Genomic DNA, 26609 nt, shown 5'->3' with positions numbered 1-26609 from the left:
CCCTTCTGGTCCTAGTAGGATGTTTGGTTTTTGATTAGATATGATTCGGTATGCTTTGGTATGTTTGGGTTATGGAATTGGCTTATTCATGCTACTCATGTTCATGTTTAGTCAATTGGTTTTGTTCTTTTGATCGGATGTTATTCTATTTTCTAGAAAGCTTGGTTTGTGGTTCCGACAAGGGTTTCACCGACAGAGCTTTGATGAAGATCTTTGATTAATTGCATAAGTGGTGTTGGTGCAGCTTCTGGTGGAGTTTCAGGATGCTTATGGTGATCATTTTTGAGACTTGGTTGATTGGGATTATGGCTTTAGCATGTATGGACCTAAATTGGGTCCCTGTGTATCTAGGTTATGGATCAACTTAATGTAATGTGTGGATTGGACCTCTTGATGTGTTTCCAAGATGTCTTATGGTTGGTTATTATTTGTTTGGTCTCTGGCTGACATTTTTTGTAATTATGTAATTGTTTTATTGTCTGGTGGCCGACCTTATTGTTTATGGTCGAGGGTTTGTATATATATGATGTAAGATCTCATTCTAGCTTATCATGGGAATGGGATTGGTATAGGAGCGAATAATATAATAATCATTCAGGTAGAGGATCTGGTTGATCATTGGTGATCGAGTTGGGTTTATGTAAGAGGATTTATTCCTCTAGTATTGAGCTTAACCGAAACTGTATTCAGACATAGAGATGTTATCTTTGCAGTTCATTCATTTCTTCAAATTGTAGTCTGGATTTCTATGTAGTCAGTGAGACTCCTTTTGTGATGAGAAATGTGCTCTAGGCTGTTGGCCTTTCTGCAAGTGCAGGCCCCCCAATTATAATTCACATACTTATTGCAGAAGTATTATCTAACTGTGGGTAGGCTTCCCACTGTGGTTTTTCCCTTTACCGGGTTTTCCACGTATAAATCTTGGTGTCATGTGGATGGTATTTATTATTTGATTATTGTTTTATGCTTAATTGGTTTATTTTCTATTTTGATATTTGTTTGAAGCGTTTTGGTATTGATCTTTTGAGTTCCACTATTAAAGTTTTAATTTCTAAATGTTTCGGTAATTTGGGACAACTGATTCACCCCCACCCCCCCCTTCTCAGTTGTCTTCCAATTATTTGAACTATCTAACAATATTTGTACCACCCAATTAAGGGTGTGCAATATACGATGCTACAATAGATAAATACTAGAGAAGACCCATTTTTGGTGCCTCTAAAGAGCCCTAAGAGAAAAAATAAAATAAAATATAAAATTATAAAATTGTTAACCTGATCATTCTAGAGTAGTCTCTAAAGAGCCCTAAGAGAAAATATATATATATATATATATATATATATATATATATATAATTATAAAATTGTTAGTATTTTTTACCAATGGGAAATGCAAACACATCAAGGTAGGAAGGTAAACACTAGGGAAGGCCTCTTTTAGTTGCCTAAGTCTCCCAATCATTCTAGAGTACACTAATTCAAGGCAGTCTCTAAAGAGCCCTAAAAGAAAAATCTAGTAAACATGAAATCATTCTAGGAACTAATGACACATATGAATGTTTCATCTAGATGTGTAAATAGATATGGAATCCCTTCAAACTAACCTCTCTCAATTTGGTCAACTCAACACCATTTGGGCATTTCAACATCAAATGTATTCTTGCAAAAATTGTTAGTGGACAACAATGCAAACATGGAAAGAAGCGTTATTTTGTTTCATGCATCATCAAGAAAAACTGACTATACCAACATGTCAAGGTGGGTAGATAAATGCTAGGGAATTTTTTTATTCATTTCCCAAATCACTCAATCATTTGGAGTGCACTATTTCAAGGTAGTCTCTAAAGAGCCCTAAGAGGAAAAAACTGCAAAACTCTGATTAAGTAGTTCTTTAACCTTGTAGCACGTAGGAATGTTTCATCTATAATTGCAAGAGGATATTACATCCCTCCAAAGTAACCTCTCTTAATTTTGGTTAACTCAACACCATTTGACTGTGACAATATCAAATGCATTCTTGCAAAAATTGTTAATGGAAAGTAGTGCAAAAAATTGCAAGAAGAAAATAAAAGTGCTCTAGGATTCATAGTTAGCATAACACATACAAGATTCATGAATATAAATAAGTAGGTGAATACACAATATTTATTATTATATGCATCTTTTCTTCATAATCAATATTTTACATACATGTGAGATTCATGAACATATACAACTATGTACATAAACATAATCATAATCATAGTTTGTTACTCTATGCACCTTTTCATCATAATCATCATAATTTGCATATGTTCCACACACATTATCAACACTATGCATACATGTGGCATTCATGAGCATACATCACTATGTACAAAAACATATGATGTGTTAACTTCTATTCATGTTTTCATCATAATCATCATTACACATACACATGGAATTCGTAATCGTCATAATTTTCATGCATTCCACTATCAATATAACTAATAATACCCATGGAATATTTTTCATGTTGTCATGTACAAATACATCATATCAACATGTAACCATCATGATCATCAATACAAATAATAATTCCCATATCATATTGTCCATGTCCTCATGTACAAATACATCAATTCATTCTTGAGTAGGTCATCTCTATAGAGCATGCACATATAGAAAAATATTTTTTCTTATGGAATCTCTCTCAAGTATAGCTTTCCTCGCTCAATAAGGTAGAGCTCAAACCACTGCTACTCTTGAAAAATGCCTACATTGAAATATTATAAAAAATATTAAAAAATAAAGAATATTGACTAAAAATAATTGAACAATAAAAAAACTTGAATTCCAATGGTGGATGCATTGTCATTTTAACTTCACCTCAAATTCCAAACTTGTGTAGATTAGTGCTTACATATAAATATTTTTAAAAAAAATGGATTATAAGAAACTTGAACTACAAAGTTAATTGATCGATCTTTGAAACCAAATACAAGATTAAGAATCACTTTGTAGAATTATATCTATTAGATACCTCCTTATGAATTACTTTGAATTGGAATGGATAGAAATGGGGTCTTTTCCTAGGGATGCAAACTAAGAAATTATTCATTCACCATTTCCACTCTTTGATTCATTTCATTGATAAACAACCAACAAGGTTCAACTATAGTCTAAAATGAGAGCAAAAAAATTGATTATTTTTTTCCTTTTTAAAGAGTGTGTTTGTTATGACTTGATATGAAAATGTAAGATCTAAAAAAAGTGATACAAAATTAATAATATTTAACATAAATAAAAAGATACAAAATTGGTAACCAAAAAGAAGTACAATTCTAAAATTAGGACATAGAGACAAACTTGTGATGGTAATCTAGAGTTGAAGGTGTTACCTCACTATGCTAAGCACTCTAGTTTGAAGGTTTCTTTGTCAATAGAAAGCTTTGGAATCTCAATCAGGAGGCTCTGCAAATCTATCCCTCTAAAAATTAGCCTAAAAGTATTAGACATGTGTGCAAATCAACATAGTCTAGGGGTTTTTTCCTATTCAATATCTGGGACTATCAGTCTCAATCTACTCTATGCAATTATACAACTCTCAATTATTAGATTTGTACTTGCACACATGAAATAATAAAAAAGTGTTGTAGTATATATAAACTTGCCTAAGTCAAACCCCATATTTGTGTTTCCACCTCTACAATTGCAATGGTGATGTAAAAGAGAGATTACCCTCGATAAGGCAGAGACTAAATCATAATTGAAATGATGAAATGGAATGATATTACCTTAGGATTAATAATGGTGGTGATGAAATGTATTTTAGACAAGTATTTTAAGTGTTGGTGTAATAACATGATAAGAAATAACAAAATCAATCATGAAATCATGCTTGAATATTGGTTGTTGTAGCTTTATACTTCATAATTCTCAAATTTGAATTTATGCTTGCTCAATAGGAATGATGATTCTTTTTCTTAATCACTTGTCATTTATGAATGAGAAAATATTTCTTTGTATTGGGTTCTCAAGGTATTTCCTAATTTAGGCCTACTTCCAATGGTAAAATGAAAATATTGAGTTTGGATCACATATGGAAAGAGTCAACACTCCCACATATATTAATTTGGGCCTCTTTTTCAAGGTCTAGGGCATCCTAGTCCAGTAAAAAGGGTAGTAGAAAAAGGTGGTTGAAGAGTATAAAGACCCAAGACATAGGTTTTGGTTACACATTAGCATATGATGATAGTTTAGGTAGGATGGGCCCAAAATATGCTTTAAATGAGCAAGGAGAGAGCAGACTAAAGAAAGGGCCCAAAAAAAGTGAAATCATAAGGGGATACAATTTATGGCACTAAATATATCCCCCACTTTAGTAGGAGTATGAAATTATATTCACAGTAAAGTAGAGAGAAAAATTAGGAGCGATACTTACGAGAGATAAGATGTAGCTAAGCTAAGGGAAGCAAGCCCTCAAGTTGAGGATCTTAACTCACATAATAACTATGGACACATAAATTTGTCTATTAATTAAATTGATATTAAATTAATTTACATTAGCCTATTCTTCTGTTTTAGTTAAATAAATTTAATCAATTTATTTAATTACTAACTATAGTCCAAATTATTAAATAAATCTAATTTATTTAATTCATCCCCCTTCTTCCAATTTAAATAAATTTAACATTTATTTAAAAAACAAATCTTTTTTTTAATAAATCAACGTTTATTTAAAAATAGCCCATCTACTTGCATTTTCCTGCAAATGCAAGTGGCACATTTAAATAGATTTTTATTTTAATAAAAACCTATTCACCCACACCCACCTTTTTATAGATTCTTCTAGAATACTCTAAACCACTTCTAGACTCTTCTAACCCCTTCCAATTTAGCCTAATCCCTCTTATAAACTTTTGCATAATCCTAATCCAAAATCCCTCCTAAAAGTCTTCAAAAATCATTTAAGGCTCTTATAGAGTTTTAAATTCATTTCCTCTTTCAATACTCCAACCCACATGGGTCTTGACCCTTTGGTCAAGGCTTAACCATGGGTAAACTTTGCACAAGAGTTTATCCATTGGCTAATAACCTTATCCTTGGATACAAGCTTTATCCAATAACCCCAACCACATGAGGTTATGCTCGTGTCCCCTCGAGCATTTAATGTTCCCTTCCTCTCCTTTCAAGCCATTACATGTTGACACTTGTCATCATGGGATTGGATTGAAAACCATCACATGGATCACAAACCCATCAATCCTAGCCCTTCACAAGCTCACTCAATCTTATCCATTCAATCAAAAAAATTCCTTATAAAAGGAGCCCTTACCCTCAAGCAAAAGAGGAAGCATTAGATTGTTATTACTATACTAGTATTAGCCTAGACATTTAGATATTTTTCATAGCATCATCATTTTCGTTTGCATAAGCATCTTGTTTGAGCATTTATGAATAATCTTGAATCTCCATATGGCATCCATGGCTTGTGCTACAAGCAGAGAGCTTCACCTATTTGGGACTTGGAGAGGAGAGAAACAAAGGAATATCATCTAAGCATCATGGAGGCATCTTAGGAAGGCTCTTTTCCCTTCCTCTTGTTACTTAACCTTCTTTCATGTTTCTTTGAATCTCTTTTGATATACTTTGGATGGTTTTTAGTTCTTTGTTTTGGTTTCACTGTTGAACTAACCTACTAACATTGAGCTTTGCCTTTTCACTCTTGAAGCCATTTCCCACAATATCACTTGGTGAACCTGACGTGAATCGAACACTAAGAAGTTAAAAATTTTGAATTGACCATTTTGAACTTGCAGATTTTCACGCACAGGAAGCACTTTAGCACTTTTGACACCCGATTTAGTGCCTTCATTCCAAATTTTGCGCCTGGATTTTATCTGCAGATTAGCGCTTTTGTCTTACTTTGGCACCTTCGTTGTCTATTATAGCACTTTTATAGTAAATTAGTGCTATTGTTGTCTGTTGTAGCGCTTTTGTTCTAATATTGTGCTTTTGTTGTAGTTATAGCGCCTTTTTTTTCAACAGAGTAGTGCTATTATCTCTGGCAAAGAGCTTAGAATTGTAACAAAAATGAAGTTTTAGGCTTGTAAAGCCCACCATATGAACTAACTTGTTGAGAGGTTTTTGCAAGTCTAACAGTTTGTTGCAGGTTCTAAGGAGTTAGAGTAGATTTTGACTTAAAATTCTCTTTTTTACAACAGGATTTTAAAAAGAACTCACTTTCATTTCTTGCAAGGACCTAGAAATAACCTCATCATTTTTTTGGTGTTTAAAACAAGACCTCACTTGATATTTTGCAAAAAGGTAAAAAGAACTACAAACAAACCTTTATTTTTGCAAAGTTAAAAAGGATCTCACTTTCATTTTAGAGCAAACTAAAAAAAACCTCATCATTTCTTTGGTGTTTAAAACAAGCCCTCACTTTCTATTTTGCAAAAAGGAAAAAAGAACTACAAACAAACTTTTATTTTTTGCAAAGTTAAAAAGGATCACTTTCATTTTGGTGCAAACTAAAAAGAACTTCATTTTTCTTTAGTGCAAACATAAAAAGAATTTTATTGACAATTTGGCTACACAATTTTGATTTTGTTGACCAATATACGATTTTTTTTTGGTTGACCATGTTTATTTCCAAAGTTTTGAAACACACAAAATGCTTTGTGGATAAAAAGAACATCATGCTTGTTGGAGCAACATCTCCAAATAGGACTTAGAAAATCATTTCTATGAAGAGCTAAAAAGAAACATTGTTTTCTTTGTCTTAAGTGATAGGTATATGTTCTCCCCTTAACTGGGTGATAAAAAATTGAAACTCACTTTTATTTGCTTTATTTCAATTTAGCATTAAGATAAAACCTTTAGCAAGCTTTCCCTCTCGAGGTGCCTATAAGGTCAGTGTGAGGGGAACAACCTAAGTGGGGAATGACTTTTATCCAAGTATTCCAACCCACTATAATCAAATGTGGAGGCTGATGAAATCCCCTCCAACTGTTTTTTTCAGTGATTAGCCTTCCCACAGTATCCTTGAGATACGCAAATCCTTTGTTCTAAAGGTTGGGAAGCCTCTCGATGGATTTTATCACCGAAGATCGAACGGAAGTCTGATTACAAACTTTAGAAGTAGAAACCTCACCAACTCAGTTAGCTAGACATTTGTAATATCATAGTGCAAGGGTGGGGAATAATCTACCCCCAAGACACTCACCATATATCTCCCAAGAAAGTGATCGAATTGAGGAGCAATCCTCTTTGGTTCAAATTCTGGACAAAGCCAAAAAAATGGGCGTAACTTAGGGTGAATATCAAGTGCGAGCTATTGATATTGGGAATGACCTTTTTGACAATACTAGAGTCTATCTGATTTGTCTTTTTGTTTGTTCAAACTACCTGTGAAAAGAAAAGAGGATTTAAAAATACCCTTAAATATATTTGAAAAGATCCTAAACATACATCAACAGTTAGCAAGAGAAAAGGGGTATTTCTATGTGCTTGTGTGCTTTCTGTGTCTTCTTGTCAAAGAAATTATCCACCATTTGAAACAAGTTACATCCCAAAAGAAATATTCTTGAAAAAGTCATCAATTCTTTGTGTTTGGAAATCTCTCAAATACACCAAGAAGTCAATTTATCGAAAAACCAAAAAGAAGCAAAGTGAAAAGAAAATCCAAAAGAGAATAAGTTTCTTGTACAAAAACCATAATTTGTTGTTAAAACATCACACCTTCATCCATTGATATCATGATTTTAGTCATGGTTTTACCGACGACTTTGAATTAGAACCACTTGCATCCCAAGCTTCCTTACAAAGAAGAGCTTTGTCATATCATCACAATCAAGGTCAACGCATTCATCCATCATATATTCCACAACCTACAATCACCTATTAGAGATTCCAAGGTTACATCTCTTCCATATTTCATCTTCTTTAGTCATTCTCTAATCTTTCATATCTCATAAATCCTCTCCATAATCATACTTAAAATTCACATATTTCTAAGAATTCAAACATCTTCCATATTTCATCAAATTTAAAGTCATTCCAAAATCACATATCTTCCACAATTCATCTTCATCATTCCAACAACCATCATCAAAATTCATAGTCACCTCATAGAAATTCAAAGGTTATACACTCATTCCAAAATATCAAAATTTCATTCAACTCTCAAACACAAAGAGGTTTTGTCCTTAGCTATTTTGGATATTGCTAAATCACAACAAAACATACTTTTTGGTGTGTCTCTACATCTAAGATCAATCATCCTAAGAGGCATTACTAAGCATCTAGATAGGATAAAACTAGTTTTTGAGTGCATCCTCTCGTAGCTAGGTGGCTTGTGCTTTGTAAAACGCAAAACCTCGTTACACCTCATCTCGCAATTATTTAAAACCAATCAAGCAATCTCAAAAAAAAAATTTGTTGATATCCAACCTTCGGTAAAAGGAGATCACTCATCCATACATGTTGCAACACATCTTCATCACATTTTACTCAAACAAAATCTTGGGCCTATCAAAGGAGCTCAAACACACACTTTTTCACCCACAAATGCGTGCTTCAAACATTGCTCGGACTAGATCTCAGAGTCATAGACAAACTCAAAATGAAATATGGGAAGAAGAAGAAGAAGAGAATTTTAACCCCTTTTTTAGAAGAGGAAACCTAGATACCGCTACACAAGCACAAATAGAAGATGCACTTAGCGAACCCATATTTAACAAACTTTTTGAAGTTCTCAAGGGAAGTGTTAATGCCCATTTTGTAAAACTTTCTCAAGAAGGAGTCAAACTTCCCACTGACTTTGACGTATCACAACTTAAGGATATACCAGAACAAGCTCGACATAGCCATCAGCAAGAACAAAATCAAGGTGACAGGGAGAAAGGAATACACATAACTATGATGATAACTATCAACACAACAACTCCCCCCCCCCTCTTCATCTTACAGAAATTGATATGTTGAGACAATAGATGCAAGACCTCACCCAACAAGTGCACTCAAGAAGGTCACAAAAGCAATATTCTCTTGAATATATTTTCCCATATCCATTTGATGGGAACATATACATGCATCCTTTCCCACGCACCTTTGAAACTCCAAAGTTTGATAAATACAAAGGAAAGGGTGACCCTAGAGATCACGTGCGAGAATTTTTCTCCACCTGCTTAGAGGTTGCATACGAGAACACATATTCAATGCGCCTCTTTCCCCAAAGTTTGGGAGGCTCAGCCATGCAATGGTTCTCATGCCTACCCGGCGGGGTCAAGACCTTTGAGGACCTGGTACAAAAATTTATCACTCATCATGCCCATAACATAGAACAAGATGTCTCCATGGCTGATCTATGCAATATAAAACAAAAGAATGGTGAGTTATTCTCAAAAGTCTTATTGGATGCAATGCATGATGAATCCTATTTGAGATGTTTATGTTTATAAATGATGAAATGTACTGTTGACGGGTGTTTTGACACACTCACCAATAGTCATGTAGTTTATGTGAACACTCACCACCTCTCCTTAAAAGAAGTTTTGGGAAACTAACTACTCCAAGGTCTCTATAGTCGGGTCTCGGTGGTGATGGGCATCTTAATGGTTTATGTGATTGTACCTGTCAAGGGGCCTGTTGGTTGAAACAAATTCAAATTACCTACTTTTTTTTTTGTATTTTCTGATTTAGATGGAGACACCTTTGTAGTAGATGTTCATTTCCTATTCCTGAAGAACAATTAGTTGAATTTTTATTTTCAAACTTAAAAGAGGATATGGAATTCTACTTACACATAAAATGTTCAAACAATTTCAAAGATGTAATAGCTCAGGAACTTAAAATAGAGAAAGCCCTTATCAAAAAGGGACTTTTCAAAATATACAATGACAATAAGGAGGGTCCAAGACCAACCTACAATAGTGACAAACCAATTTTTTGGGCCAAGAACAAAAACATTGTTAATAATGGTGTTGTGGATGCATGAACTATCAAAATCACCCAACCCATAGTCAAAATTGCAAGGGTTGCAGATAATCACAATAAACCCACTACCAATCAAGGTAATCCTCAAATCAATCCAAGAAATCAACCTTGAAACACATAACAAAAAGAACCTAAAAACAGGTACCCAACTTACAAACCCAATCGCACATACACACCCTTGGGAGAATCTCTTGAAAATATCTTATGACAACATCTATTCTATGTTAGGATTCCCACAAATACTGAGGGGGGGGGGCGGGGAGGGTGAATCAGTATCTTACCGGTGAATAGAATTTCTTAACTTAAAACATGTAGAGAATATTATAACAGTGTATCGGTATGCAAGAAATAATGCAATAAATAGAAATGAAAGCAACCACATAAGAAACACACCATAACACAATCTTTTAATGAGGAAACCCGGTGTGGGAAAAGCCTTGGTGGGATTTGTGACCCACAATATTCACTTACTAGCCAATAAGAGAATATTACTTACAAGAGGGGCCGACACATGTAGGGAGGCCAATTGCCTAGAGCTCACTACTCAATGGGAAGTCTCACTAACTTACAATGTGGATTATATAAATCCAATATCTTGTATTGCTTTACAATAGCATCTATAATGCCAGATCCAGTACCGGTTTCTGCTCTATTTTTTACATAAACCTTTAGCCTATATTTCGCATAATAGGTATGCCTAATATTTCTTCCTTCTCTTACTTGCTTACAAAATGTCTACAATGATCTCTCTTATATATAAGAGTCATTTTACAACTTGCCAAGTCGGCTTACAAAGTATTTACAATAATAAACAAAATATAATACATCAAAAATCCTGTCGGCCTCTGTGCCAGTATGCTTCCTTTCTCTGTGCCGGTGCCAGTGGTCTGAGTGCCAATGTAGAGTGTGATCCGTTGATGTCGGTGTAATGCCTTGCCGGTGCCATAGGATTGTAAGGTTGCCATCAATGATAAAACCCTCAATCACCTACAATGTCTCATTGGAGTGTGCATATGCCAACAATCTCCCCTTTGGCATTGATGGCAACACTCATAAGAAAATTCAAAAGTGTATCCAAAACTGTAATCCAAAAATATGTTACCAAAAATGTTTTACAAAAAAGATATGCTCCCCCTGAGTAGATAATTCTTTTGCCAGTTATTTTCTCTTATTTTCTCTTACTACTACTCCCCTTTTGGCATCAATGACAAAGGTTGTCAAGGTGTCAATAGAATTGTAGCCTCAACCTTGTAACTGGGTAGTTACAATTTGAAATAGATCCGCCAAAATCAAGTTTATACTCTCCATAAACTTCTTACTGTCTCTTATTGTTGTCTCTGTTCTTTGAACTGTACCGGTGAGGTGTTGCATATGCTCTGTCAGTGTTCTCTGTCCCTGTACAAGTGCCTCAGATATTTCCTTCTACATGAATGCTAGATAGTCCAATCTTGGACTCAGTCTTAGTCTCAAATTCTTTGCCTTATCCACTATGCTCTCCTTTTCTCTTCTTAGCTTAAGTAACTCTTCCTCAAAACTTGTTATCTTCTGTTCAAAAACTGATAATGTATCAGGTGAGTTAACAAAATTGTCTGCAAGTTTATTTATTTCATCATGTACCTTGCTCATTTTCTTATCTATATTAGTTGTTAGTAGGTTTGTTTTGCATATGTCTCTATACAAAGTTTTGAACTCTTTTAGTAAGTTGCATAGTTCTGGTAGAAGTGTGTCAAATTCCCTTGTACACTTCTTTATTTGATTTTCAAAGAATTTTTGTTTTTCAAGTTCCATCTTATCCTTTAATGCCTCTTCCTTTATTTGCTCAATTGTCACTGTGTTCTCAGTGATGTACTTGGACAAAATGTCAATTTGACAATGAATCTTTATTGTCTATATTGCAGTTAGGAGCTAGCCTCTTCAAAATTGGGATTGTGTCATCTATAGCTTTATAAGCCTCTGAACTACAATCTGTTATCCTTTTGATTGAATCTAAGAGTACTTATGTTACATTAGTTGATTTATAGCCTGTTGATGATGAACTAACATTCTGAATTCCGTCGGTGGAGGAAGTAACCAATCTTGTTGTGACCTCTGGTCGGTCTGTTTGTGTTTGCATTTCCTTAAGAAATGGTTTTTGTACTTCTCCTATTGCCAGTTGTACTGTTTCCTCATGAATCTATTCCTGTACCTATTCTGGAGCCTTTTGCTCTTCTTGTTTTTCTATCTGTTGACCTGTGTCTGTCTCTATCTGAATCTCTGCCTGTTCTCCTATGTTATCATCTGTCAGTTTCTCTTGTGTTTGATCAGTTTGCTCAGTTACCGGTGGCTTACTAGCCATGTCTGTCTTACCAGTTGTATCTTTATCTACCACAATGTTGATCTTTTGTGTATCAACATCTACTATGTATAAGACTTCAGGATTAGGATTTATATCCTCTATATTCATACTTTCAAGTATTGTTTGATCTTCTGTAGTTGTTGTTACCGGTGATGTAATCAAAGGAGGTGGGGGTAAGTTGTCTTTTACTTTGATACTGGGAGGTCCTCCAACTTTTCCTTTACCCTTGTCCTTGTCCTTCTGATATACCTTTATAGGTTTGTGGCTCATGTACTCTTCCTGTTTTTCTTTTTCAACTAGGAATATATCCCATGCATTTTTTGTTTCTTCAGTTACCTCATTAACTCTTCCAACCATTAAATCAATATGTCAGTGTGTGGTAGAGAATACTGACCAGTTGGCTTCTGCAATTAAATCATCTATTTCCTTAGGTGAGTTTACTGGGTAAACAACGAGTAACTTTTCAATTTTGATTTTCTTATCAAGCTCTATAACAGCTTGTCTTCTTGCTTCCAGTCTTTTGAACAATTCATCTGGTACTTCATCTATCACTTCCATCAAAAAATTCTTATACATGTCCATGTGCAAAATAAAATTGTTTTCCACTTGTTCTTTGTCATCTACAAACAGTGTATCATAGACCTTTCCTATGTTGTTGAGTTTCCCTTCCTCTATGATTTCATATAGCAATATGTCAAGAGGGGCCATGTTTTGTTTTGTTCTCTTCTTCTTCTTGGGTGTCAGTTTCTTCTTTGGTGTAGTCTTTCTAACCGGAGATCTCACTGCTTGTTGTTTCTGTCTAGTTCTCCTAGGTGAGGGTGTGGTTGTCGGTGAAGGATCTCTTTTCCTTACAACTCTCTTGAAAGTTGCAGGCATGTCATTCTTCAAAGAAGTGCCTACCGGTGATAGGTGAGTTTCAGGCTGTGGGGCTGCTAACTCATCCTTAGTGATACCGGTTTGTTTCATCACATCTTCTTTAATAGTTGTTGCCTGTCTAGAACCTCTTCTCACAACTTCCTCAACCTTTTTCACTCTCTTCTTAGATTGAATGCGACTTTCTATGGTTTCAACACTACCAAATACTTCTTCCTTTGGTTCTCTGGGTGCTTCAAGAAGTGCCTTAGCATATGTTTCAATGATAAGGTCATCAGTCTCATAACCCATTTCTGTTACCCAAATTGTCCTTGGGATGACTGCTTCCATCCAGATCTCATCCTTTTTTATTACAAAACATATATCATCTTTGTACTTGTCAACAATCTTCTATGATAATCTGATTCTTTTGTTCATTTTGGCCTTAAGTGCTTGAAAGTATTCATGGATATTCTTTTCCTTGTCTTCACCCATGTTATTAAATAGTTCTGTTACCTGTTTCCCTACCGGCATATCAAATCCAAGTTCTTTATAGCCTATATCGGGAACTTGTTTGGTTATGTGTAGCATCAAGCATACAAGCAGATTACAAAACCTAAAAGTTCCTTTCTTATCTTTCTTTATCTTGCCTAAGCTGTCAATTAACTCATCTTTTAACCATTCACATATGTCAATTTTTACATTGTTTGTAATCATGTCATAAGCAATCTTAATGCATAAACTTGAAATTGAGTTGAGTCTATTTGCATGAGTAGCTTTATACCCTAAAATCATGCTAAAAAATCTCACATTTATATCTGTTACATAATTTACCCTCAAGGACCTTTTGTCTAATGTTGCACCAATTAGTTTAGTTACTAGGTCATTTGAGACCTTTTTAGTCTTGTCTGGTCTTTTACCGGTGGAAGGTAACCCTGTGACAGCTTTCACAGCTTCCTTGGTAATTTTGTGAATTGCATCTAACTAGAAAAATTCACCATGTACCCTGCTTAAGACTATCCTAATCACATCCTTGGGAAATTCAGGAATGCAGAGGATTTCAGTAAATCCTAGGGTTTCAATGATTTTATGTTCTAGTTTTACATTTCCGGAATTATCACATATGATAGATTTATACATTGTTTTGATCTGTTCATCTCCTAATTCCTCTATGTTGCAATGAATGTAAATTCTGGGGTCTTCAGCATAAACAACTCCTTTTGGAATTTGAGAAAAAGCACCTACAGTGTCATCTTTCTTTGCTACCTTGGGAACTAGTTGAAAAACGGGCCTAGGGCGTTTTATAACCTCGACTACAGTAGGGTTTGCTATATATTCAAGTGCAGAGGTGGATGCCATGATGGTAAATACCTTTTTCTGTCTTAGGGTGGATTGATTGCTCGAAGTGTTCTTGCCTCTTTGCTCGAAATCCCTTAGCGCTCTTCAAATGTTTGAAATCTTGGTGAAGTGAAATGGAGTCAAAATCACAAATTTATAAAGTTTATTTTCCATCTACCACATTTAATGCATGTCGGTTAAGTAGTCACTTAACATTGTCTGTCGGTAATGAAGTAATTTCCAACTTCTCATCTCTAACCGAGGGAATAATAGCACATGTGTCATTAGATTGCCAAACCCTCAAAGAAACTTTCTTCATTTTGATGAAGAACTTCCTACCGGTGGAGCACTACTTTGTTCTATCGGTGGAGCACTACTCTGTTCTACCGGTGGAGTAATACTTTGTTATGTTGGTGGAGTGTTGACTAGTTCTACCGGTGGAGGAGCATTCCCAACATTTAGATAAGCTTTTCTAATCCATTGTTTTACCTCTCCAACTTTTTCTTTCCCTTTCAAGCTAGAACTTTTGTTGTCTGTCGGTGATCCTTTGCTTCTACAAAATTTTGCAATATGTCCAATTTTGTTACATGCATAGCAAGTCACATTATTTTTTTGAATAGCTTTGCCATAGCCTATGTCGGTTTGTGTTCTACATTGATTAGATAGGTGTCCAAATCTTCCACAAACATAACATCTCACATTCATTATACAATTTTTAGAATTGTGACCAACTTTGTTGCATTTTGAACATGGACTGGTGGGTGTGTTGATATTCTGATAATTTCTAGATCTACATTCATTTGCTCTATGACCATACTTATTACAGTTAAAGCATTTTCCATTGAATTTATAAGCATTAGGTTGCCTTACCGGTTTGTTGTGATCTTGAGTGTTTGCAATACCGAAGCTTTCACCAACTTCAAAGCTAATTCCACAAGTATCACCATTAGGTTTCTGAATCTTCAATAAGTCACCAAGTTCCTCTGAGCTTTTCTTGAATTTGTCATTGTGTTGATTTGCAATATCCAGTTCTCTTTGTAAGGTCTCTTTCTGTCTCATCAATTCATTTGAGTCATTCTATGCATGCATCAAATCTGTCTTCAATAGGTCATTTTCATAGCTAAGTCTTGTGTTCTCATTTGTTGCATCACTTAGTCTTTTGGTCAAATCTTCTTCATTCTTCTTCCTATCTTCAATTTCTTTGCAGAATCTCATGGTCATATCTTGCATCTCATTCTTTGTTGTCATGTTCTCTAGTTTCAGCTTGCTTATTTGATCATTAAGAGTTTCTTTTTCATCATTCTCATTTTGCATATTTTCACAAAGTTCTCTTCTCTTGTTTCTTGAAATAGTAAGATTTTCTTGAAGTGCCTGAATGATATCCCGAGCTCCCTTTTGATCATTTTCAAGTTTGATGTTTTTCAATTTCTCTGTATCATAGTTTGAGAGAGCTGCTTCTAGTTGCTTCATCAGATTTTCCATCTTTACCGGTGTCAATATCTTCCTCAAGTTGTTAGGCTTCTGAAAATAGAGGACCAAGCTCTAATACCAATTGTTAGGATTCCCACAGATACTGAGAGGGGGGGGTGAATCAGTATCTAACTGGTGAATAGAATTTCTTAACTTAAAACATGTAGAGCATATTATAACAGTGTACCGATATGCAAGCAATAATACAATAAACAGAAATGAAAGCAACCACATAAGAAACACACCATAACACAATACTTTAACGAGGAAACCCGGTGTGGGAAAAACCTCAGTGGGATTTGTGACCCACAATATTCACTTACTGGCCAATAAGAGAATATTACTTACAAGAGGGGCCTGCACATGCAGGGAGGCCAATTGCCTAGAGCTCACTACTCAATGGGAAGTCTCACTAACTTACAATGTGGATTATATAAATCCAATATCTTGTATTGCTTTACAATAGCATCTATAATGCCAAGTCTAGTACCGGTTTCTGCTCTGTTCTTTACATAAATCTTTAGCCTATATTTCGCATAATAGGTCTTCCTAATATTTCTTCCTTCTCTTACTTGCTTACAAAATGTCTACAATGATCTCTCTTATATATAAGAGTCATTTTACAACTTGCCAAGTCGGCTTACAAAGTATTTACAATAATAAAAAAATATAATATATCAAAAAACTTGTCGACCTCTGTGTCGGAATGCTTCCTTTCTCTGTGCCGGTGCCGGTGGTCTAAGTGTCGGTGTCGAGTGTGATCTGTTGATGCCGATGTAATGCCTTTTCAGTGCCATAGGATTGTAAGGTTGCCATCAATGACAAAACCTTCAATCACCTACAATGTCTCATTGGAGTGTGCATATGCCAACATTCTAATCTTATCACATTACGTAAGACATCAAACTATGAACCACAGCTCAAATCTTCATGGTGGAGAGATAATGAGCATTGTGAATTTTATAAAGGAAAAGGGCACAAAACAAACAACTGCCATCGGTTAAAGGATATTGTTCAAGACCTTGTTGATTGAGGTGAAATAGAAGTGGATGGTCACAATGCAAAAACTTCCAATACTGATTATACCATGTTCAAGAATCCACTCCCATCATATGAGAAAGGAGGTCCATCCCATCAAGGTAAGAATCAAGATAACATGATAGATTATACACACACAACATATACCTATACTATCAATAATCTCTATGATGCCAATGAACAAGTTGCTACCATCACCATCAAAGGCAAAGATCTCTCTTGTAATGTTGTTACCCATCGTAGCAAGCGTGTCTTACCAGGCACACCATCAAGAGTGCCATATGTGCCCAAACATTATAACCTTGCGGACCAATTAGATAAAATGCCAACACTTATCTCCATACTAGAACTTTTGCGCAAATTACCCTCATATAAAACCATCTTAGATCAAGCTCTCCAAGAAGTTTTAGTTCCACCCGACCTCAATACAGATCAATTTCAAGCCATGGTTGGTAGTCTCAAATCATCATTGTGTCTCACTTTTGCAAAGAATGATGACGCATCCTTTCAACAACCACATAACGCCCCTCTTCACATTGAGGGATACATACATAAACACATAATCAAGCGAGTCCTCATTGACAATGGAGTTGGCCTTAACATATGTACCTTATAGTTAATCATGACATTAGGATATGCAGAAGATGTAGTAGATGCCAGAAAGCGGATCACCATCAAGGTCTATGATGATGTAAAATGCTCCTCTAAAGGGTGTGTTACTCTACTAGTCAAGGTAGGACCCATGTTGAAGAATGTGGTTTGCCAAGTCCTAGACCTCCTTCTTCCATAGAATATCCTATTAGGTAGACCATGGATTCATGCAATGCAAGCAGTACCATCCACTTCCCATCAATGTATCAAGTTTTCACACAACGAAGTAAAGATTACTATCCTTGGTGATGCCAACCAATTCACTTTTTGTAATAATATAAGGCATCAACCTCATATCATAGTCTCTAACAATAGAGAAGCCACTGCCTCATCATCTTACATTCACCCAACAAATCTCACCAATCTACCAATCCCTACACCCAAACAAGAAAAGCTGAAAATAAAAGTAAACGATGAAGGCCCAGGCGAGTATAATATTAGTTAATTTTTTTGTGTTGGCCAGCTACCCCTCTCACCTAGGACTCATGGATAACCACAAAATTCACTCAAGCCACTTATTGCAGTCAACGCCACTACACGTGATGGATTCGTCCCCAACATATCACAAGAATATGAAACTATTGATGAAGATTTAGTAGGATGGCTCTACAAAGACCCTTCTGATATAACCGGACAACAGATAAAGATCCCTACAAAGAGGTATGGAAAAGGTTTTACCCTAATGCAAAAGATGGGCTATGATGGCCATAGTACATTAGGATTAAACAAACAAGGTGTACAAGAGCCATTACAACCCTTATTACAACCACGGGATACAACTGGACTCGGATTCAACCCTAGTTTAGGAGGCTCTCCTAAGCTCAGGATTCTCGGCAAACAAAAGAAGACCACTTCTAAGATCACCCTTTCCAGAAGCAGGACTATGTCCTTTGCAAATAAACCTACAAGATCAACAAATTCCAATCACAAAAACACTTCTCAAAGTAAGAAAAAAAATTATGTTGCTCGCCAAAATATCACTCAAGGGATAAAACTCTTGTCCACTTCAGATACCCAAGAAACATCAGCAACCCCGTCAGATAAAACCCCTGCGATGGTTATTGACAAATCTTTCACATCAACTGGTATCCCTATAAAATATAGCAATAGAGTTCTACCAAGTGAATTTGAGATGGATTCACATGAGCATGAATGGGGTTCTTTAGCTTCACAAGAATCTGAAGATGAATCCCATGGTCCTCTGGTAGGCAAAGTCATTGAAGGAGAAGCATGGATTAAACACTTTTGGGATTTTGATCCTGAAGATACTTCATGAATGGATATTTCACCTCCCGAGCCCAATTACGAATAGGATAGTACTGACGATGACCTTGATTCCTCCATATTTACCCTAACCAACACATCTTATGAACTTAACCTAATCGATGAAGCAATGCCAATTATTCACCCCAAACTCATTGATTGGGACCAACAAGATCCCCTACACCTTGACACCTTCCAAAACGATGACACGATCATAGAATTTCTTGAATTATGGATAACATACCAAGCAGAGATCACAAAGTTGGGTGTGCTATTAAACTTAATAGTGTGGATTACTTTGGAGAGAATGCCAAACCTTTCAGTCGCAAAAATATTACAAACAAAACAGGATCCTCAAGTGAAAACTACATTGTGGCACCTGTGGCTTCAAAAATAGTAAAGATAAAGGATGTATCCAATGGTGAAAACCTCTCTAAGGCACCTGAGGATGGAAGGTTTGACATTCTCCCCTTCAACATTAATCAAGAGAGACCGTCTATTCTCATAGAAGAGACAAAGGAAGTCAATCTCGGGGCACCGGAAAATCCACATATACTACATCTAGCAGAATCACTGACTCTAGCAAAAGATCTTGATTTTATAGAGTTCTTTCGCAAGCGACAAATCAATTTTCCATGGTCCTATGCAAACATCCCAGGCCTTGATCCAGAATTAGTAATGTATCATTTGACAGTAGCAGAAGGCGTAAAATCGGTAAAACAAAAGCTCAAAAAGATGCATCCTCAGATTTCACTATTAGTAAAAGCAGTACTCAAAAAGCTCTTAGATGTGGATTTCATAAGACCTATAGACTATGCAGAATGGATCTCCAACCTTATACTAGTGGAAAAACCAACTGGGGGCATTCATATCTATACAGATTTTAGAGATCTCAACAAAGCATTTCCTAAGGATGACTTCCCTCTTCCAAATATTGATATGATCATAGATCTCACAGGAGGACATGCAATGCTATCAGTCATGGATGGTTTTTTAGGATACAACTGGATAAATATTGCTCCAGAAGATCAACATAAAACAACTTTTACATGTCCACGGGGTACATACTATTGGAATATAATATCATTCGGTCTCAAGAATGTAAGCGCTACATATCAAAGGGCAATGACTATTATCTTCCATGACATGCATACACTAATGGAAGACTATGTGGATGATTTACTAGCTAAATCATTAATAAGAGAGGGACAACTCGTCATGCTAGACCAAATTTTCACCAAACCAAAAAAATGTAATGTACGCCTTAATCCAAAGAAGTGTGTCTTATGAGTAACCTCCGAGAAGCTCCTAGGATACATTGTCTCAAAGAAAGGAATTGAGAATGATCCTACAAAAGTCAAAACAATCATGGAAATTCTGCCTCCTAGGAACATCAATCAGTTAAGAACATTACAAGGATGGCTACAATCAATCTGGTGGTTCATTGCACAATTGGCTGATAAATGTCACATCTGTTTCATAAGAATGTCCATTTCAAATGGGAAGAGAATTGCCAGGAAGCATTCCAGCAATTAAAGGAGTACCTAATGATGCCACAATTGTTGACACCACCATCTCTAGATAGGCCATTATTGTTATACATATCAACTACAGCTGTGGACTTAGGTGTCTTACTCGCAGAACTTAATGAAGAAGGCAAAAAATGTGTAGTATATTACATTTCCATAACACTAGTCGAGTATGAACTCAATTATACCCCTATTGAACGAGCTTGTCTAGTAGTGATTTTAGCATAAACTAAACTAAGGAATTACATGCAGACACACAAGATACAACTCGTTGCCAAGATAGATCCACTGAAGTATTTACTCAATAAAGCTGCACTAACAGGCCGCTTGGAAAAATGGGTTACACTCAGCGAGTTTGACATAGAGTATGTGGATCGAAAACAAATCAAAGGGTAGGTCATTGCAGATCAGTTGGATGAAGCACCACTCATAGGAGACCATCCGCTCAACTCAAATTTTCTTGATGAGGAAATCTTCACATTACTGCCAGCACGGCAATGGAAGTTATATTTTGATGGCTCGTACACTAGACATGGTTTAGGAGCTGACATTTTTTTTATCACACCTCAAGGTGACAACATTCCAAAATCATATAGGATTGCATTCCCATGCATGAACAATATAGAAGAATATGAAGTCTTGACCACAAGACTATGCATGGCCATGCAGTGGAACTTAAATGAGCTACAGGTCTATGGTGATTTGCAACTAGTAATCTAATAGGTCAATGATGAATACCAAACTAAGGATGATTCTCTGATGTCTTACAAGAAAATGGTTGATAGCTTCAAATGATTATTCACGGCTATCACTTTTGAGTAGATTCCTCGAGATCAAAACAAAGCTGCAGATGCAATGGTGACAATAGCCTCTCTCCTTGATCTTCCACAAAATTCACCACGCTACGAGTTCTTAGTTGAACAACCGTGGATCCCCACTTAAGGTATCCCAGAATTTGAGATGGTTTGTCAACTCATCGATCCTAATGCCCCATGGTATGGTAAGTTTTACGCTTACCTACGTGATTAAATCCTTCCACCTAACCAATCAAACAACCAACGAAAACCCTTCGTATGCCAATCTGCTTGATACACCATCATTGTTGAAACTCTATACTGATGAGCTCTCGATGGTACTCTCCTCCAATCACTAGAGAAAGGTGAGGTGACCATAACTTTAGAAGTACATGAAGGTATCTGCAAGGCTCATTCAAGTGGCCCTTCATTGGCTCAAAAGATCATGCAGGAAGGATACTATTTTCCCTATATGGAAAAAGACTCCTACTACTTTGTCAGAAAGTGCAAGAAGTGCGAAGTTCACAAAGATTTGATACATGCCCCAACTCAAAAATTGCAACCTATCACAACACCATGGACCTTTTGTTAGTGGGGACCCGACCTTGTGGGTAAAATCCATCCATCTTCATCCAATGGTCACAACTTCATCATTACCACTGCATAATACTTCACCAAATGGATCAAAGTTGTTCCACTCACCCAAGTCATCAGCAACAAGATCGCCTCATTCATTCTCAATTACATCATCTACCGGTATGGTGTACCCATTTCCATCATCACAGATAATGAGCTTTCTTTCAAAAATCAGGATGTTTGTGAGCTCTATGAGAAGTTTCATATCCAATATCGTTTCTCCACCCCATATTACCCACAAGGAAATGGTCAAGAAAAAGCCTCAAACAAGAACATATTGAGGATCCTCAAGAAGATAGTCAATGATTCCGGTCATGATTGGCATATTCGTCTGAATCCAACACTATGGGCATATTGAAATAGCATTTGAACCCCTACAGGCGCAACCCGATACTCACTTATATATGGAGCAAAGGCTATCTTTCCTATTGAGGTTGAATTACCATCCCTATGGGTTTCCTTGTGCAATTTTATTACTGATGAAGAGTATCGGGTCTCACATCTTCAGGACTTGGGACTGCTTGATGAGAAGCGACAAGCTGCCTACAATCACCTAAAAGCATATCAACAATGCATGAGTAGAAGTTACAGTCGTAGGGTCAAACCTCACACATTTGAGGTAGGAGATCTTGTTCTCAAAGAAAATTCTCGCAATCAATCAAATCGAGAACACTAGGGCAAATTTAAATCCAATTGGCTGGGTCCATATGTCATCACTACAGTCTTCAAGTCTGGGGCATATCAATTAACAACTTTAGAAGGATAACCACTGGTAGATCCAATCAACAACATGCATCTCAAAAAAAATTATACATAAGTTATGCAGAGCATCAGGCTCGTCAAATATCAGAAAATACCAAAATCAGAAAAAGTCCTGCAAAAAGTACAAAAAAATGAAAAAATCAAGAAAATAGTAAAGAAAAATCATTCATCCAAATGGTGAAAACCACTTCAGTGCTGCCTTGGATAAGTACGGTGGTGAAAACTTGGTAAACAGGCACCATTCGTAAAGGTTGTAGCTCCATTGTCATTCAAATTTGTTGCGATCACATTCATTGCATCCACTCATACATCCTATCTATCATGGCTTGTTATTGATTTGTAATCAAGGTTATTGCCTCATATATCCTGCATCATGTTTTCACACTAACACCTAACAGGGGGCAATGTTCATAAACTAATGATGGGTGTGGATTCTGAATAATGGTGATTCGTTGAGTTACTCATTCGAAAAACGTCCTAAAATAATCCAAAAACATTTATAAAATCTCATAAAAGATCAAAAACATTCGAAAAAACATCCTGAAATAATCCAAAAATATTTGTAAAAACACAAAAAAACCCAAAAACATGAGAAAAACATCAAATTAAACTAAAAAACATTGCAATACACTTGTTCATTGTGCATAAACATCGACCAGCCACATAACAACATTTGAGCTACTTCACAATGACCCCCTATCAGATCAACAAACACAAACATTCTAAGTGCAACATACACAAAACTGTCTTAAATAAGGATGAATCCTTCCTTCAAACAAATGTGACATGGTGACATATATCTTTGACAAGAAGATGTTGTTTTAGCTGATAGGCACTTGGTTGAATTATAGCTTTATATATATTTGGTTCCTATGTCACTCTAGGATATCCACAAGTGATTAGAGTGGCCAGGATGGTTCCGGGTATCTTTTTCTTTGTTTTCTGTTTGTGGATTTAATCAATGAAGTTATGGGGCATGTACTAATGGTGTCTACATGAAAAGTTCACTAAGCTACAAAATCCTATGAAAAATATGCAGTCATGGATCCCTATTGGCTTGCTGACTATAGTGTATACCTCGACCATCTGCATATGAACCAAAATGGAGGGTTACTTTCTTTATTTGCGGTGTTTGTTTATAGGGACAACGTTCAAACTTGATTTTTGATACCTCGGCCAAGATCGATACTACCATGCTCAATGAGGATACAAAGCACAATTAATAAGTCATGGATCGTCATTCCATCTCATATGTATATATTGCATTCCATTGCATATCACTCATTCATTTATACATTGTACACATTTTGTTGAGCATGTAAATAATTAGGGATGCCATGAAAAAGTTTGTTATCAAAAGGCTTAACTTACACAAACATCATGATGGAGTATTCTGATACATCCTCTCACATCTCCATATTATTTTTTCATGTTTTAACACATTAGCATTTATGTCTCATATCAGGTATAAAGTATTTATAAATAGTTTCATTTTCAACCCATTTAGGTCAATTCAGTTTGCATTATCATTACATCTATTTATTAAGTACATCCCATTTCAAAACCTTAAGCTACATTTATTTAAAGCCATTAAGTGCATTCATTTAATTCGTTAAGTGCCTTCATTTACATTCATGTAGATTCATTTAAGTGAAGTCATTTTTAGTACATTCATTTAAAATCATTAAGTGCATTCATTCATTAAAGTCATTTAGTACATTCTTTAGGTGCATTCATTTAATTCGTTGAGTTGTATCTAATGTTAAATACTTTTTCTAGTAGCTTTAGTTATTTACATCCATTCATGTATATTTATTTCAAATACAGTCATATACATCCATTTAGTGCATTCATTAAAGAACATTCATTTACATTCATTAGATTCATTTGGTACATTTCATAATTTACATAAATCTAGTTCATATCATCATCACATCATTATCATCATATACTGCACATCCACACAAATGATTCATCCGTTGCATCAAATATATATTCACAAATACATATTACCATCATAAATAACCAATAATTTGCACAAACATTTTAAATATATCATCTTATATCTATTTTACATCATCAACCATATCATTTTATATTTTCCAAAAGTATACATCATTCATATCATACATATAGATAGAATCAACATCATCACATACATCCAATATAAACCTGCATCCACATATCACTATCATCATATCAACATCATACATATAGATAGAGTCAACCTCATCACATACATCCAATATAATCCTACATCCACATATCAACATCATACATATAGATAGAATCAAACATCATCGCATATATCAAATATAACCTACATCCACATGTTAGTATCATCATTCAAATCATGACATCAGAATGCATAAAACAAATCATATCATCACATAAATGCATACCATATCATCACCACCAAAATTGAGATCTCATCATATATATCTCATCAAAATAAAGTACACATGTATCATAATATAATGATGTCAAAAATATTGGCTACCAAGAGCCATCCAAGTATCATTATAGTAACAAATGCAAAGGACACCTCAAATGCCACTCGCTCCAGATGTCGTGGCTCCACCACCACCACCACCCTCCCCATCCCATTGAGGAGGACCCATCACACCCCTGCTACTCTAAACTCTCTAAGATCGTTTCAATTCACTTGACATAGTTGTTCAAGGATAGTTTCATGATTAGGAGATCTTATTCATTTCAATTCATAATTTCTCTCTACCTATTGGAATCTTGTGTAATCTTTGTATCTTGGTCCTTTGTATCTTGCCCTAAGGTTGTGCGCTTTTGTCTTGCAAGTCCAATCAGGTGCAATGATCTTCCTTGGCCTTGAGCCTTTAACATTGTAATTATTTACTCATATTGTGAGTGTGATTCTTGATGTGGTTTTTTCCTTATTGGATTTTTCATGTAAATTTGGTGCTCTTATGTCTGTTGTACTTTATGGTTTCATGTTTCATAATTACAAGAGTAAGTTAATTGTGATTTGAAGTTTAAAGTATTATACATAATTTATTTTAAGGTCTAGACTAATTTGTCACTCCCCTCAATCTTGTGGTGTGTCCAACATCCCTCTCCTGCTCCAATTTTTCTCTCGATGAAAGTGAAGCAGTGGACATGTCATATGTTATGCAGATTATGTATCTGCCAAGGGTTGAAGTTGCAAGTTCAGTTGAAGAAATGATGATTATAAGTTTTAAAACATTAGAGGAACTCTCTGATGATGTAAGGATAATAGCCAGTGATGATTATAAGTTTTAAAACATTAGAAATAAAGTAAATGAGATTGCTCTAGAAAATAAACAACAACCAACTATTAATTTTTGGAAGAAAGTGACGAAGAACATAGAATGGATGAAGCCACAAAAGGGTCGACAAATTATCCTGAAAAGTGGTTGCTTGTTGTTGCCATGATGGGATATATTATATATCATCACATTTGGTCTTACAAGAAGGCATGAGGGCATTTACTTGAAAATAAATGAAAAAAAAAAGAAAATTAATTATATTTTGGATTTGTATTTGATCTAGATACAAATGCCTTGACTATTGGGGCCATTTCCTCATAGATAATAAACCATTGCTTATAGAGGACCCAAACAAACTGATAGGGAGCCTCATTATGCATAGATTGGAAGATACAAATCTTGTTCAAGCTACAAGCTTAAAAACACTTTAAACCATATTTATAGATGTAGTAGTTAGGAAGATGCAAGCATAGCTTGAGAAGCTGAACAGAGAAAATTTATCATTGCATGAGAGGTTGAACATTGCAACAGGTGCAATGCATCCAATCTGACTTCCACCACCTTCTAGAGAAGAGAGAACACTAAATAAAGAGTTAAATGAAAGTGGATATAGAGAAGAAAAGCTTGTGTAGGAGTTAAAAAATGTGAAGCTCACCTTGGTCACAAGCATCTTGGCCAAGAAAGTAGAGAAGATTATGAAACATGTTAATAAAACT

At 35.5% G+C, this 26609-nt stretch overlaps 1 protein-coding gene across 1 annotated transcript in view; it reads right to left on the bottom strand.

Annotated features, from left to right (window-relative positions):
* Positions 1 to 2564: 2564 nt before the first annotated feature.
* The window catches only part of LOC131029254 (flap endonuclease 1-B), a 235231-nt gene continuing 211186 nt past the window's right edge, over positions 2565 to 26609 (bottom strand). Inside the window, exon 18 of the mRNA XM_057959668.2 lies at positions 2565 to 2736. The gene's annotated coding sequence lies outside the window, so the exon portion shown is untranslated. The remainder of the gene's footprint in view (positions 2737 to 26609) is intronic.

The sequence above is a fragment of the Cryptomeria japonica genome, chromosome 5 (genome assembly GCF_030272615.1).
Source record: "Cryptomeria japonica chromosome 5, Sugi_1.0, whole genome shotgun sequence".
Classification (NCBI taxonomy): Eukaryota; Viridiplantae; Streptophyta; class Pinopsida; order Cupressales; family Cupressaceae; genus Cryptomeria; species Cryptomeria japonica.
The sequence above is the reverse complement of the archived record's forward strand: the minus strand, read 5'-3'. Positions and strand labels throughout refer to the sequence as shown.